Source organism: Poecilia reticulata, linkage group LG4 (genome assembly GCF_000633615.1).
Source record: "Poecilia reticulata strain Guanapo linkage group LG4, Guppy_female_1.0+MT, whole genome shotgun sequence".
NCBI classification, from domain to species: domain Eukaryota; kingdom Metazoa; phylum Chordata; class Actinopteri; order Cyprinodontiformes; family Poeciliidae; genus Poecilia; species Poecilia reticulata.
This window is the reverse complement of record NC_024334.1, coordinates 12,772,008-12,788,727: the sequence shown is the minus strand read 5'-3', so window position 1 is coordinate 12,788,727 and position 16,720 is coordinate 12,772,008. Positions and strand designations below refer to the sequence as shown.

Below are 16,720 nucleotides of genomic sequence, written 5' to 3'. Positions count from 1 at the left end.
ATGCCGGGCCGCCTGACTGGCTGCCTGCGTTCCCCCGCTGACCCCCGGGCCAGCCTGGGAGCATGGGGAGGGAGGCGGGGCGCCGTACAACCGTCGCTTCATGTTCCCCCCGCCGCTCCATTCCCAAAGACCTCCTCCGGCTCTGTTGACCCAATAATAACAAGGAGGCCCTGTTGTTGTTGAGCAACTTGTCAAAAGGTTATATGATACTCTGCTGGCTGCTTTTCACACCTGCCGCTCACACTCACAGGTCCGTGTGAAGGATGTCGCCGATCGGATGGCGATCGTTTTTAAAAACAGATCCTCAAAGGAGTCGGACGAGTGGTTTTGATACCTCGATCAATAGTTTCATAAAGGCTTTATGAAGCGATGGTGGGCATTAGTCATAACCTTAATCATGATAAAATTTTGACTTATCATTGTCCCAATAAACTCCAATTCAGCGTTTTATAAGCCTGGCGGGCCACCAGGCTTTGCTTGCTCCCCCACCAGGCTAAGAATTGTTAATTTATTATACGATTTTTTTATACACCAGTAATTCTGTAACCAACTTTACTGGTCTACACACTAACAACTTCATCAACTAAAGTGACAAATCAAAGATAAAATATCAACACATTTTGGACACTTTAATTAGGATGAAACGACTGAAAGAACTTTTTTTGTTTGCGTTTTTTAAGACTTCATAGTTGGTGTTTAGGTATTGCTAATAATGTCTAATACATAATTATCTAGTCGTTAGAGATGTGCTGATCAGGTTTTTTCCTGCCGATACCGATCACCCATGAGGGCCGATCACTGATAGCATGGCGGCTAGCTGATTACTACTAGTTCTGAGTGGCTGTTTCTGACTGAGCGGAGTAATTATGCAGAGCAGGGAGATCGATTATTTTTTAGAGATTATCTGTCTCATGTTAGGACAGCGAAAGTTTTAATACGTATGTAAAATGTATGTTTTTTTAAGTTAGATGCTGCAGCTTTAAGCAGATGCTGCAGCTTTAAACAGAGGTTCGGTGTGAGAGTCACTACCAGGTGCAGCAGAAGCGGCGCTCCGTCTGTCAAATATTACTACCTGTAGCGCGTAGCAGCGGTTCAACAGCGAGATCAGAACCAGCGTCTTACATCGCAGCTTGAAGACTTAAATAATTTTGCGGGTTATTTGTTTAGCTTTCTGACCGTCATGCTAATCCGGGTGAGTGTTTGTAGCTGTGCGCTGCTTTACCTGCTATCTGATCGTCTTTTTTACTGCAGTGAGCCTCGATGTAGCCAAGCTCTGTCAAGTATGGCATTGTTTTTATGTCGTATTAGCTTCTTGTATTGCATTTTGACGTGCTTCAATTTTCCGCTGCAACAAGCAAACTTCCCCATTCACTCAGTGCGTTATAGTTCCACATCGCTTAGGATTTTTTGCTGCGCGTTTGCGCAGTGTGAAGGAAAGAAGAGACCAGSTGCACAGGCAGGCTGCAAAATGAGATGCAGGTGATCGGTATCGGCAACAAGAGCCAATGATCGCCAATCACCGATTATGCACTTATTCACGAAAATCGGCCGATTATGATCGGTGACCGATCGATCGGCACACCTCTACTAGTCGTATTTTCATGGTGACTAGAGGTGGCAATATGAAGAATTTAATCATGATATTTTGTGGTACTATTGTGATAATGATTAAAATTATGATGAATATTACATCTTATTTTGGGTAAGTTCTGCATGACGCATGGCGAAAAACATTCAACAATTTAAATTTACTTCAAAAAAGTTTGATTTATATCACTAAACTGCACACAATTATATCTTTAAAAATGCAGTATAAAAAATGGAGTGTAAAGCCTCTGTAACCAAAAATGTCTTAAAAAATAGTCATTCAGTGAAAACAGGCAAAAGTTAGGGCAAACTAACTAGGGTACTTTGTATTGGGTGTTAAAACGTTTGCAGTATTTTTCAAAATACATTCAGTGCATTAATTGATTTATTGTGACAGGCTAAGGAATAAAGTGGTGAAAAGAAGGTGTCTGGTCAGATGAAACTACATGCTAACGGTGTGGAAAAAAACTAGCACTAAACATACCAACAGTGGTAGCAACATCATGTTGCAGGAATGCTTTTCTGGTCAGAGTCGATGAAAAATGGATGGAAATAAATGCAGGAAAATCCTTGACTGGGACAGAAACTCACTTTCCTGCACAGCAACAACCAGTAATATAGATTCAGAGCTACAATGGAAATCATGCCTTTATATTAAAACATTCTCCGTAACATTTGTCTAAGCTTCAGTTATTCTGTAAAATAAAATGCACAAAATTTTTAGTTTGTTGACTGAAACTATTGTTTTTTGCACTTCTACTCAGAACTCAACATTTTAATTAGCATTTTTGTAAATTATGTATATAAATTGTTGAAGAAAAGACCGCAGAGTCACACACACACTTAATTTGCACGGTACATTTATAATAGTTAAATAGTAAAGACTTAAACTGCAGCAGCTAATCCAAAATAAAGTGATCAAACAGTAGCTTCACACTGAATTTCTCCAACAGAAGAGTGCAAGGACTGTATCTGCTGACGCCCTCTGACCTCTAAACCCAGACTTGTGTGCAGGAAGATGAGGCACGTGCTTCTGCAGTCCAGTAAAAGTCATGTGCCGGTCATGAAGCTATTTAACCTGGCAACTGCAAGGCAAAAAGAGAAAAAAGGAGAATGTGAGTCATTTAGTGTTGTATTTATTAGACCAATGAGCATGTTTCTCATGATCTCTAGAGGACTGCTTAAACTAAAAGTTATCTTTAGTAATAGTTGCTTCTTAATTGGTCATAAAGTTCCCACTGGCAAAATTATTTTAATGTTTAACTCAAAGTTTACAGCTTTTTGCCACATAATAAAATGTTTTAAATTGTCAAAGTCATTTGCCTGTTTCGAATGTAAGCTGAAGGTTTCACTAAACCCAAACATAGAAAGCTTTGTCTTGGAATTGTTTATACAAGTTATTAGTCACATGCAAAAACACTGATTTAAGACTATTATTGGTGTATTAATGGTTGTCATTAAGGAAGCCAAAGTATCATAACTCAATGGTAATTTTACACAGAAATTCCTTCCTTCCTTTTTAATTCCTTGTTTTTGCTTATTTAATTTTCCCGCTGTACAAATTTCCACTTAAAATTCACAGTAAACTTCAGTATTTTACATTATATCAAATTTAAAGTCTGAAAATATATAGGAATAGGAATCCCGACCAGACTTTATATATATATTGTTACTTCTATGTTCTAAATAAAACCAAGTGGATCATGTTACAGTCCACCTCCGGTATTTGTTGGGGTTAGAGATCAGCTACCCGTAAATAGCTGAAATCCGCAAATACTTGAGCCCCTCTTTAAAAGCGACGGCCTACTCTAACAGTTCAAACACAGAATATATCTTAATCAGTCCCTCCAGTATCTCTCAATAGTATTTCTCTCTTTTTTTGCAATCAAAATCACCGATTTTATGGTCCTACTTTTGAAATATTTGTCCTGAATACACTTTTCAACTCAACATAGTCATTCGGAAAAATATATTTGAAATGCTTTAAAAAAGTACAAGTGACTACATCAAAAGTAGTGTGTTTATTTATTGCTTATGTGCTTATCTATGACGGTAAATGTGATTTTTTTTATTTGTTTGTTTCTCGCCATATCGATAACGGACTGACTTGACATCAAGTAAGGCTAAGGTACAAGTACCGCCACCTGCAGTTAGCAGTCACTTATCGCCATGTTTCTGACATTTTAGTGAAACATTTGCTATAAACCCAACAAAATGCATGCATCTGCTGATTTTGCGTCAATTTCCACTGACAACACCTGAAAAACTGGAGAGACTGTAACGTAACATGCATTAATACTTACAATGGAAACCTTCTTAGCACTACCACTTAAGCTAACCTCCACGATCTTCCGCTAATCCAGCCAATCAGCGCCAAGGAAAATGACTGGCGCTCCTGGATTGGCTGCTTTGCAAGCGTCAGCGCGCCAAGCAGTAGTATTTAGCTCTGTGTACGTCCTGTTACCAAGCAACCATAAGGCGCTGAATACAACCTGGTTAAAGCTCGAAATCTTGTTGAGTTTTTTTATATTATTATTTATTCAACCATTTTAGTTAATAACATTATTGAATTTATTAAATTATTATTACTACTATTTTTTTTCATTGAAATGTATTTGCAAATGATAAAAGCCAAACAACACAACCACTCTAAGCATTTTTTTTTTTTATAAAACTGGATTTTAATACAGTTATCTTTAAAACCTCTCCTGCTCTGCATCCCACTTCATCCACTATTGTTACACAAACAACAACAAAAACCTCCTTTCAGGTGTGGCCCAGGTGATTGGTTGTTCCCATTTAGAGGTTAACTCACCAGTAGAACATGCTCAACCAGTTCCCCTCCAAAAAGGTCGTGGCAGCAATGATAATATTAATGTACTCCTATATTTATTAGTATAGCAAAGTATTTATTTATTCATAGAATATTATGTCTTTAGTTGTTGGCCACCACTGATGCGATCAATGGCCCATCTGGTCACCCCTATGAAAATGTTATTTCTCTGCTACTGCCTTATGTTTGACCCACATGAATCAAAAGGACAGAATGTGATGCAAAGGATACACCAGACCCTTCCTTCATATCCACTAAAAGAAGGAAGCATTTGGAGGAGCTTTTGAATTTGGAAAACCTTTGTTGCTTTCCAAAGCAACAAAGGCCAATTATATTGACGTAATCGGCCTTCAAAAAATGCAACTCCTAAATTTGTACCATTTTCTATGAAAAACATCTGGGAATAGGTGGATTTTCCTCAAATAATTTAGCTACGTTGCACAGAAAAATATGCAAATACTGAATCGTGAATTGGTGGGGGTTCTGTCAATCTCCTTCAGTTCTCATTACACATTATTACTGATGTTCCTGAAGGTATTGCTTTAATATTGAAACCAATATCTAGATTAATCAAGCTTTATTGCTTTCCTTCATTAATCCATGAGGAAAAGTTTATCATAAAAGTGTCAAACTGTTGATTAAGATATGGATAATTGCTTATAAGGCTAGATTTCTGCTTCAACAAACAATGTCACACCAATAAAATAAAAACGATATGTAAAATTTGAGGAATGTCTCTTTAGATGGAAAAAAAAAATTAAGCATTGTACTGACTCACAGGTCTAACTGTAATTTGCCACATGAGTCACTCAGCCATCGTCTTGGCGGTCGGCAGAGCTCCTGCTCTGTTTCCTCTGCTGAACCTGCAGCTTTGTCATGTGAAGGTCTCTGTGAAAAGAGGAGGTCAGAGTAAACAATCAGAGCCTCCACCCAAGGTTTCCAATAACAACCTCCAAACCTGGAGAAGGAGGGAAAAAAAATCACAGACAATCTGAGTTATTCACTGCTGCTTCCAAGCTGGTTTAAAGAGCCTGTGTGTTCACCAAATGTGTTTGCTCATCACATGTTTTTACAGGAACCCCCCCAACCCGAATGACAAAAAAACGAGTCCCTGTGGGCTTTGAAAGAACTAGTTTTCTCTCACAAAAGCCAAATAGTCAGAGAGTTGGATGTTGATTAAAAAGCTGGCAGAAAAGGAAAATATTTCCCTTTTTTGTTGTTGTTGATTTTCTTCTTTTCTTCTGCCTTGTAATGTGAGCATTTGGAAACTTTAACCCACATCCTTCACAGCAGGACCCTTTGAGCATGGTTAGACCTTTTGTTTGACTAAGAGGTTAACAGGGAACCCTGCTGTGCTACTGTAAGTTGAATTAGTGTTTTCCCTTGAGCTTCTCTCTGTATGTGTTTTACCAGAAGTCTGACCTTTGTGCTGCTCTTATTTCAGAGATCAGGTTGTAGATCGAAACTAAACTGCACAGTGGAAGTAGTAGCTGTGTCAAGTCACTTGTGGAAAAAATGCAGATTCAATGCAAAACAGAAGAATAAAACCTAATATATTGTGCCAGAAAAAAAAAAAGTAAAGAAAAAATACAATCATATTGCTCAATGAGTAATTCAAAGTTTGATTTCCAGTAACCTTAAATCATCATTTCAAAGACCTGTAATTTAAATTTTACTGATGTCATGAAGAATATTTAAGTTGCTCAAAAATCACAGTTTGGTTCGTTTTTGTTTTGCTTAAATCAAGAAAAAGAAATAAAAAGTGCTCAGTATAAAACTGACAAGAGGTTTGGATTGATTTTTTAACTTAATAAGACTCTGCAGACATTTGAGAATAAAAAAAGTCTAAGGCACTTTAGAGTTGTTCTGATAATTAGACATTGCGGCGTACGAGATGTACTTGAACGCACCATTAAAGCACAGCTGTTGAGAAATCCCCTGGGGTCACCTGTGCAGCATTTTGCATTGGTTGAATGTTTCAGACAGCTGGATTTGGATTTTAGCTTGAGGTCGTTTCGGGTGATTCAGTTAAGTCCATAATGTGGCCGTTAAAAAAATGGTTGCTGCCTGAGAAAACCTTTATATTTCCAAATATTTGAATTTGAATAGGAGAGTTTGGTGACTTCTAAGAGTCTTTTCTGTTTTGTTTTTGGAGTCACTTGTTAAAGTTGCTCTAGAGAATGTTGCATTATGTCATTTGGATGAAGTTGTGCCAGAATTGTTTTGGATTCCTTCATCTATTTTGCTGAATTAAAACAATTCTGCAGAGAAGAATGGGCCAAAACCCTCCACAGTGACGTAGGTAACCCTGTTATCACAATTGCTTAATAGATTTAAGAGGAAATAACTTTTCAAATACGGCCAGGTAGGTTTGTTTTTAGGTAGCTTTTTTCCCCTTTTAATTTGTTAAATCATTATTTTATTTTTATATTTTCAAGTTATTTTTGAATGATGTGAATTCTGTTGTGATTTGATGATCTGAAACATCAATATTGTGAGAAAAATGATTAGAAATCTGTAAAAAAATACAGTTTTAGTGCAAATTCTGTGCTGTAGTTTCAAGAGCACCAAACTAAATCCCCACTGTAGTTTTACTCAATGTTTGAAAGACTCTGAGCATTATTCATTAGCGATTAAAAGCAACTAATGACTAAAAATAAATCTGGTACTTGTGACACATTAAAATGAAACTAAAAATGTCACAAATAGTAGCAGCTTGATTAATTCTGTGACATTCTTGGTTCTTCATACTTTGATGACAATTCACACAGACGTGTATCTTATTTATGGGTTTCTCTTTCTAAAGTTAATTTAAACTTACATAAGCAAAGACTAAACAAGCAAAAGTGAGATCAAGTTAATCTGGCTGCGTCGGAGTCTTTTATGTTTACCGGAGTCTGAACCAGTAACTCAAAGGTCAGATCTTTGATTTCTGAGTCGTCATGTGTTTTTGTCATCTGGCTTGTTTGCTGTGTGAGGTTAAAGCAGGAGAGTTGGAGCACATTCCTGCCTATGTAACAGCAGAACATGTGCAGCTTACATATCTGTACGTCTCTTTGTGTGTGTGTGTGTGTGTGTTTGCTCTTTGAACTGCAGGTCAGGAATGCAGCTGCTCTCAGCGGGAAGTCGACTGTGGTGGGGTCTGTACATTCTCTGCGCTCTCGACAGTGAAGCAGAGCAACCTTCTGTATGTTAATCTGAACAAATCGTTACATACATGCACAAACATTTAAATTATCTCAAACTTATCTCTGAACGTCTCCTTTGGTTTGTAGCACTTCAGAATATGGAGAAAGTACTAGATATTTAACACATAATTGCAAACGATAATAATAAATCTGCATTGTTGTTGGTATGAACTACATCCTTCATAAACCAGGTGGAAAACGACAACGCTGAAAGGTCAGCATACTTAAGGGTGACATATGAAAATCATTACCCTGGCCTGAGGTGTTATTGGACTGTTTCCCAGTTAATAAAGCAAAAATGCAGGAACTTTCAGCAACTGCAGAATCAGGATGAGGTACAACAGAAAATGACCAAATAAAAATAAATATCTGACATTAAAATAAAAATAAAAATAAAACAAAAAACATCCATGCTGGTGTATGTATAACTTTACTATTGCACCGTTTTTGTCTGTATTAGTCTGTCCTTCAATGCACAGAAATGCATATTTCGCACATTTTTAATTAACCAACTCAGTTGCACATTCTTCTGAACTGGAGTAATTTCTAATAACTTTTTTGTATATAATTTTACACTTACAATACAGGATTTTTACTTTTTATTCTGTCTATATATAAATTATACTCCATCTCACTGTCATTGCTTGTCTCTTTGTTTCTGTTGTACAGAAATATCCGCATTACCTGACAAGAAAGGATATTTTTTTCCTATATCTTCTATTTCTAGATAATTAGTTGCATGCTAAAGGAGACAAAAACTGGAAAAAGCAAAAATGTAGAAAAGAGAGAAAGCATTAAAGTGCTGCAAAATGTTTTAAGGTAATATATGAGCAAATAGAAAAACTAATATTAACTCCACTATATAATAGTTAGTAGCAACTTTTATAATCTTATATGTTTTATATACTGTTTATGATTTAGGTCTTCCTAATAAGCAGAAAATTCAGAGTAGATGTAATGTAGAGCCTTGTATTATTTGGTAACTAATTTTATATTTGTAATAATCTGAGCTCTGCAGTATGTAACCTTGAAGAAAATAATGTTTTATTTAATAATTATTGAAACTGTCACTATAATGTGATGGTATAAGACAGGTAATCAGTGAAAAAATCAAGCTCCTGTGTCTTCTCCCAGTGTTTCCAGTGCAAACTGCAGAAATACATCACTTGGTCAGAAACAATCAATCAGAACTAAGAGGGTTTTAGCGCTGTCAATCAATATTCGTTCCCCTGTCTCTCATCTATGCTATAGCTTCTTTCCAGTAGCAGAGCCTGCCATGAATTCTCGTTTTTATTGAGATTAAATTACACACAACTGGCTTCTTTTTACTGATTTGGCAGCTTCTGAAGCACTGGATGTTTTTTAATGTGTTACCGAAAGGAGATGAAAACTTAGCACTTTTTGAAGGCGTTAATAAAAGGTGAAAAATTAATCAGTTGAACAGATTTTTGACGGCTTTTGAGCCCTACTTGTTCTTTAGACATGGAAGCTGTGAGAGTAATTGGACTAATGTCTCCATATACAACAAACCCGACCCACTTTCTCACCTAAATCAAGGCTGGATCCATTTTTTTGTGTGTTGTTTTTTGTGTGTCAGATGGACTTGACTTTACTTTGAGCTTACCTTAGAGGCTGGGTTATGCTGGGAGCTGCTTGTTTGCAGGTCTCATCTCTCACCAAATGTTAGTTAAGGGTTGCACATCACCAAGGCTCATAGAAACCTGTACAAATATCAGATTTATTGACTTCGCCAGAAACATTTTCAGTTCTTTTGCATAAGAATCTAAGAGCAAAAAATGCCTTGCTACATTTTCTTTTATCAAAGTTGTTGAGACAAAAACTCTTTCATCATATGTACATTTCTCCACGTTCCTGCAGGTAGTGTTTGTATTATTAGCTGAGCTATATATAACCCAGAGGGAGAAACATTTCATGTTTATTCACCATACAGAGAGGGAGGATGAAGGAGGGTGAAACAGTTCCTCTGACAATGGATGAACTGCATTAGTTAAAGTGCACAAGAATTTAAAAGTGGGGTTAAAATTTAACTCTGAGGAGTAACTCTGGGTGAACAACCAACAGCACATGACTTTGTGCTCCTTCCTCATTAGCCCCGATGCCCTTTAACCCCAAGGCCAGAAGAAAAATCATCTCTCCTCTCTCTTCCCCCTCACAACACCCGGCACATCCTCGGGCCCTTTGACCTCCAGCGAATGGCGGAGCAATCTAAAATAAACAAGGTGCTAGAACTAGGCAAGGAAAAACATCTGCTGGGGTGACTCCACAGCAACACGCAATGTCCAATCAATATTTGCCCTTCTCTAATACTCAAACCCGCAGGACGTTGGTGGGAAACTTCCCTTTCCGTTGTCATTCAAATCAGATATCTTGTCTCCGCTGTTTGCTGAGGAGTCGATTGAGTTGTTTACAGTAGCAGTAGAACTTTTCCTGGATGTCTCTGCTGTGCTGATGAGATTAAAAATAGCTGTAAAGGTAATCACGTCCCTGAATTTATTAAACATTGTATCATATCATGCCCACAAATACAAATTGAAGGGTGTTTTATTAGGATTTACAAGCTAGACCAACATACATTACTGTTAGATGGAGGGTTTTCTGTTTTTTATTACAAATAAAGAAAAATGGAAAGTGTAGCACAAATGTCCTCAGATTCATTCTCTCTGACACCCCTCAGTCAGTGGTATCCAAAGTGTGGTTTGTGGGCTATTCGTGGCCCTCTGGATGACTTTGGGTGGTCCCCCAACCTCAACAAATCTGTCCTGCAAACATAGTTGGTTGATGCAGATGGACATGTTTCCACTTTTAGGGTAATTGTTTAAAAGGATAAATAGATTCCCATTTATTAACAAACTTTTTGCATTCATCTTAACTTTTGGAACTTTTTGGAACTAAGATTACAGTGGAGCCCCATCTATTTGTGTTTTCACCTCTTCCTGAACTTTTCTACAGATCAAATTTTCTCCACGAAAGGACAGTAAAGAGTATTTGTACTTCTGTCATCTTGGTTGTAGTTTATGCAAGGTTTTAAGAATAGATGTGCATTCATCTATTCTTGTTTCTTTCTTCCATTGCTGACACATTACAGTTAAGCTCAGAATATCGAAGACTCAGTGTGATCGGACTGATTTAAGGTTTTTTATTTTTATGTTTGTGTGTGATTGCATGAGGGCAGCTCTCGTTTTAGACTTTGTGTTCATGTCATGATGTAACTCCTCAAACAATATATCATCTTTATGTCACCCGTTACCTTCAAAGCTGTCATTCACTCAACAAAACATATGGAAACGGATTAAAAATAAAACTCTGATTGCATGGGTCATTTTCACTGAAAGTCAAAAAGAGATTTATGTTCTAAAAAAGCGCTACTTAGAAAGCAATTAGCTGGCTTGTTCATCAGAGTCGTTGAAACAGTTACTAATCACAAGTTTCCAGTGTTTCCTGTTGAAGGTAAACCTTTCTCCCACTGACATTTTCAGACAAGGACTTAACTGTCTGCACCGCCCAAACAGTTTCCCTCTGTTCCTAATCAGCCTATCTCTTCTCTCCTGTAAATCTGCATGCAATCTGTTGCTCCCAGTGTGTGGCCTTTGTTACACCAGACATTGCCTCTAGGTCACATAAGGTGCTTAGGATGACAGAAAATTAACCTAATCAGCTCAGTGAACAAGACTCAAATGCTTTAACAGAATTAGGTCGAGGCCCCTCCTCCTGCCGTCTTTCCCCATACTGAACACCTCCTATCTGTAATCTACTGCTCTCACGCTGACATGAGTGACCTCATTAGGTATTTCTCTCTACAGTTGTTGGGATCTTCTGTAAGTTTATCTCCCTAACCTGCAAACAGAAGTGTGGGTTTGTTATCACAGGAGAACCCGTGCAGGAGGTTATTTAACGTCAGCAGCGTTTGAATTTAGGTCAAGCAGTGTAAAACCACTGAGAACACATTATGCAAAGAATGAGGGAATCTGTTATTATTATTATCTGGGATTACCCAACTTAAAACGGTTTAAAAATAATGTATAAAAGGTTGGCTTTTGATTAGTATAGGAATGAGGACTAGAATTGAATGTTAAGTAGAATTACTACTGTTATGTAATTCATTGGTGGTTAATTGTTATTGTTTTAACTGAGTAGATGAAAGAAGTAAAAAGGGAAAAAGGGGCTGAATTTTATTAAAGTTTACCTCTGTCCTTTTCAGATAAGGAACTGATGAATAACGTGCAGAGGGTTTATTAATTTATGGTATTTATTTAGTTGATCCTGCTTCATTGTATTTCCATCTGCTTGTTTTGTTTCTACAAAGTCTGAAATTATCTAATAATAATAAACATTTATTCAATTACATTCACTTTTTGAAAAAATAAAAAACTTCTAGAAGTATTTATACTGCATTGTGCTCTGTACTTCTACTTGAGTAACTTTATTACAAAGTATTGCTACTCTAACTTGAGTGAAATTTCTTGATACTTTACCCACCAAAAATTCACCAGATGCAGACACACACCTGCTGTTTTTGTTAAAGTTTGGAAAAATTTATCTTTTGCCTGATTTAGCTTTTTGTAATTACGTTACTTCTATTAATTATTTTCATTTTGGTCCTTAAAATACCTAAATTTCCACATAAATTTATATTTTGCTTCGTATGCTTATATAATTTTTAAATCTTAAATGTTGTTTTGATCAGTTACTCAGTACTTCAGTAGACATTTTACCAAATACTTTTTTACTCTTGACTAATTTCTTGGATGGCTACTTTTACTTGAGTGCAATTTCTGGGTAGTCTACCACCTGTGCTGGTGGTTCAGATGAACAAACAGTGGACTGGACTGAACTCATAACACTGATTCTCTTTACAGGAAAGGTCAGAGCAGAGTCGACCTGCTGAGGAGATCTTTGGACGCTTCGGAAGGCATCGGCCACCTTTTTTGTTGGTGTTTTCTGTTGGAGATAAGCTGCTGTAGAGCAGATAAGCAGCTGAAAGGAAGCGGTTAGGTAAGTTAATCAGAAAGTCCAGCTCTGGGTTGGGGGGGAATCCCAACCCAGAGCTGGACCCAGTACAGGTGGTTAAAGACATAAGAACTCTGGGTAAAATGACATCCCTGATGGACAATGTTTCTCACTTGTTAACTTGTTTACTGTAAATTTAGGGTTTTTCCAGCTGATGTTGCGTTCAAATAGTTGAACTAAAATGGCACACTTAAATACCACTTTGTATTTCAAAATCCAATTATTATTATTATTTTTTTTGGGTTTGCTCCTCCTTTGAGTTTAAAATCATTAGCCATAACAACACCGGTGTGATGTAAGCTAATTACAAACAACGCTAAAGACAGTAGACATGTTACACTCACAGGGAAGTTGGTTTTGGGGGACTCCAAATAAAAATCTGGTTAGAACCCCAAAAAGCATTGGACCGGCCCTTTCTTAATGTAAGAGGTCCAATGCAAACCACTGTAGAAAGAAAGCAATGGAACGTACTGTTTACAGCTTAAAATCAAATATTTAACATGAAAAATTCTGGTGTTTGTGGAAAACTACCATCCTAAACACACCATCCTCACAGTGAAACATGGTGGTGGCTGCATTATGCTCTGTGGGGGATTTTCTCATTTAATTTCCCCTTTTTTTATTTTGACCAATATTTTAATCTAATTCCCCCTTTAACTCCTAGAGGATTTTAAACAGTGAGTGTTTTGTCCCTGATCCTGGATGTGAAGCGAGCTCCAACCTGCTCACGACTTTATTTAATCTAATACTGAAACATGATCTAATGTCAAAAACAATTTTATTCCCAGTATACACATTTTTTTAAGCATCTGTGTTGGCTTGTTGCCGAGCTGCTTTGCTGATTATCACTTTTCTAGATTAAAAAACGCTTTTTTTCCTCCCTCCCTCTCAATCTTTCATCAAGCTGATGAGTTTTGATCATCAAGCAACTTTCTCAGTCAAATGTCACGCATACATACCATCCAGCAGCAAGCATGGAAATCACCTTACATGGACTTACATGCAACATGGTTTTACTCTTTATCCTCCGCTCCCTGTGTCCGCCGGCCTGAGCTGTTTGCTCTCATTATCTGAGTGGGCGAGAGCACAAAGCGGATGTGCCCGGTCATTTGATTGAGGTCAAAGCCTTTTTTTTTGGTGTGTGCGTGTGTGTGCTTTTTTTGTTTTCGTGCCTCTTGCACCCCTCCCCACCCTCCTGACCTCTGCTTGGGTTGACTTGTGTCGGAAAGCTCCAGAGAGCGGAGCGATCGGGTCACGGCGGCAGCGCAGAGTGGATGGATAAAGAGCAGAGGAGGGGATGAGCAGGGATATAGAGTGGCTGTGACAGGTGAGCTAATGGCTTGGAGAGAGGACGCTTTCAGGCGGTGATCTCTTGATACAGCTTACAGCGGGACGACTTATTAAAATAAGGGATAAATGCAGAGAGCAAATGAGTTGACCTGAAACCCAAAGGTCGCCCCCCTTCGACTCACCTCCTCCTCCTCGGTGTGTTCGTGTCTGCAGGCGTCCACCCCCACACTGATTGACAGCCACTGCCGTTATCTAATAATGGTGTGGGTATTTTTCCCAGGCTTCATAAAACTCTGCTGTGCTGTGAGGGGGGAGTGAAAAATATCCTGAAATATGGAGCTCAAAAGAAAACAGAACATATTCTTATAGAGATGTCTGTTTGATAAAATGAAGACTAGCAAAAAACTTTATTGTTGGACCCAATGTGTTTCAGTCTTCACTCGAGTCTTTACAAAACACCACGCAGTTTAAATAAAAAGAAACTTATTTTTAAATGCATCATCTGCAACCCAGTGAGGGCAAACCTTCAAGGAAAAATTCAAATTGACGCAGAAATTATTTCATTCTTTTAGTTGTGATTTAGGAATGCACTGTGATTCCTGTGTGCTGGCTTTAAAAATAAATTACAAAAAGTAAACTTTGTATGCTGAACTAGCATAGAATAGGAACAGCTTTTATTGTCTAAGGGGAAAATTCAGGTGTGACAGCAGCAATAGGTATAAAGGTTCACATAAGAAAACCTTCTTAAAGTGTTGGAAACAATATAAAAACAAGAGCAACAACAACAACAACAACAACAACATATTAATAATAATAATAATTTACTGCACAAGACTATGACAGAAAATAGTGTAGTTATTAAAAAATAAAAATATTGGACTTGTGATCCAAGGAATGTACAACTGAGTTGGACCACTTATTCAACTGAAGTCCATTATTTGTTTATTTCTTTTACAGTATTTTGTTTGCAGTTTAAAATGAACATGTCACACGTTGATTTAAACATGTTTTAGACAAAAGAGAGTTGAATCTTTTTATCACAGGCGCTCGTCAGCTGTGATTATTCCTGAAGTGTCTGCTGTGTCGCTTGGTCTTCATGATGCTGCGTTTTCTTTAATGCTCTCTAACCAACTTTTTTTTCCTTTCAATTAAACATAAATGAACTCAAATTAGGTGACATCTAAAGGCAGCAGACATTTTGGGAAGATGAACACTACCAAAAATATGTGCACACTTTCAAGTTTTTATTTTAAAAATCATAAAAAAATTTTAAACTCTCACTTATATGTGGCAGGGTTTTATTTTTACAACATTGTAGATGTGAAGTTTGTCAAAATTTGTTTGTATATTCTTATTTTGTTTGTTCAAGAAGTTGTTTCTCCAGTTGGTGTTTTAAGTTCTGTTCTGCTGCTCTTGACAGTTGGTGGTTACCACAGCAACCAGCAACTGACAGCTCCTCCCCCTTTTTCTGTTGCCGTCGGTTACTGTGGGGCAGAAGCTGCTTTACTGACAATAACCACCAACTTGATTTTCTCTCTTGTTAAAATAAATATAGTGAACCAGAGTGTATCTGTCGAGGAGTCAATACATAATATACATTTATATACTATTCTTGTTTTGATCTCAAAAAATGTAAACAATATACTGAAGTTTAAGGATGTCATGAACATGACAAAAAGTGGAAAGCTACAAATACCTTTGTACAATACTTTAAGTAAAAAAAGAAGTTTATAAACTTTTAAGGTTATTTTGTATCTCAGGTTTTAATATAAATAATCCTTCCATGACCTTGTAAAACAGAAAACATGTTTTTAATTTTAAAAATATATTTTAATAATAACTTAACCTAATTATTTGGGTTGATTGAAAATTTTCCTTGCACCTCTTAGGTGATGATGCTTCAGGTTTCCTTCACTTGTAAAATGTTTCTCTCAAAGGGCCATTTGTCGTTATTGTTTCGCCTTTGACTCGAGAGTCACCCAGAGGTTACAGCAGCCATGTTTTCCACCAACCTTTGATGAACTAAAGAGCTTAACATAGATCTTGGAGAGTGGCAACATAAAACTGAATGATAATTGCATCATGCGCTCTAATGGCAGCTATTACAACAATAGTGTTGGTGACCTGGAGGTATGGGACGAGAGGGAGGAAAGGCCCTCTGCGCTGACCTCTGCTCAGGAAAGGGCAAGCTCAGGCAACAGTCGGGGCGTCAGAGGCCCCGCCGCCTCGTCTGCCACTCCGAAGCTTCAATTCAGTGGCTGACACAACAGCCAAGCTTCGCTGTGACCCTGTGGGTGTGACACTCAACCTTTGCCTTAACCTCCTGACCGCCGGTCACAGCTGCAGCGCGAAGGTCAGGGTGCAGGGTCGACCAAGGGGTGGATTGATGGGTGAGAGATGAGCTTGTAGAATCTGGAGGGGCAGGAAATTGAGAAAAAACACTAGAAAATGGACAACTGAGTGAGAGGCAAAGAGAAGGTGATAGAAGAGAGGAAGATGTGCTTCAGATTAGAGAAATTCAGTCAATTGGTTGAATCTAAAGAAAGCAACACATTTTCACATTTATTTAATTCTTTCTGTCTGAAATACTAAAGGTCACGGACTTACCTTTTATTTTGTTTTAAATTACATTTTTTCTTTGCACAGCAGTAAATGTTTGACTGTAATCTGCAGAGGGAAAAAGTTTTTTCTCTTATGTTTTTTTTGCAGTTTGGTTGAGTTGACCTTTTAACTGAACTGTCAAGCGTGAAAGGCGAAGAACGTGAGACCACGGAGGTGCAAAGAAGACAAATGG

The 16,720-nt window shown here is 37.6% G+C and overlaps 1 long non-coding RNA gene across 1 annotated transcript; it reads right to left on the bottom strand.

Annotated features, from left to right (window-relative positions):
- Positions 1 to 1,928: 1,928 nt before the first annotated feature.
- Positions 1,929 to 3,974, bottom strand: LOC103463291 (uncharacterized). Its single transcript, XR_533489.1, has 3 exons — positions 3,891 to 3,974; positions 2,578 to 2,672; positions 1,929 to 2,182 (listed from the first exon to the last, which is right to left on the bottom strand). It is a non-coding gene; the product is annotated as an uncharacterized LOC103463291 (long non-coding RNA).
- Positions 3,975 to 16,720: the final 12,746 nt, after the last annotated feature.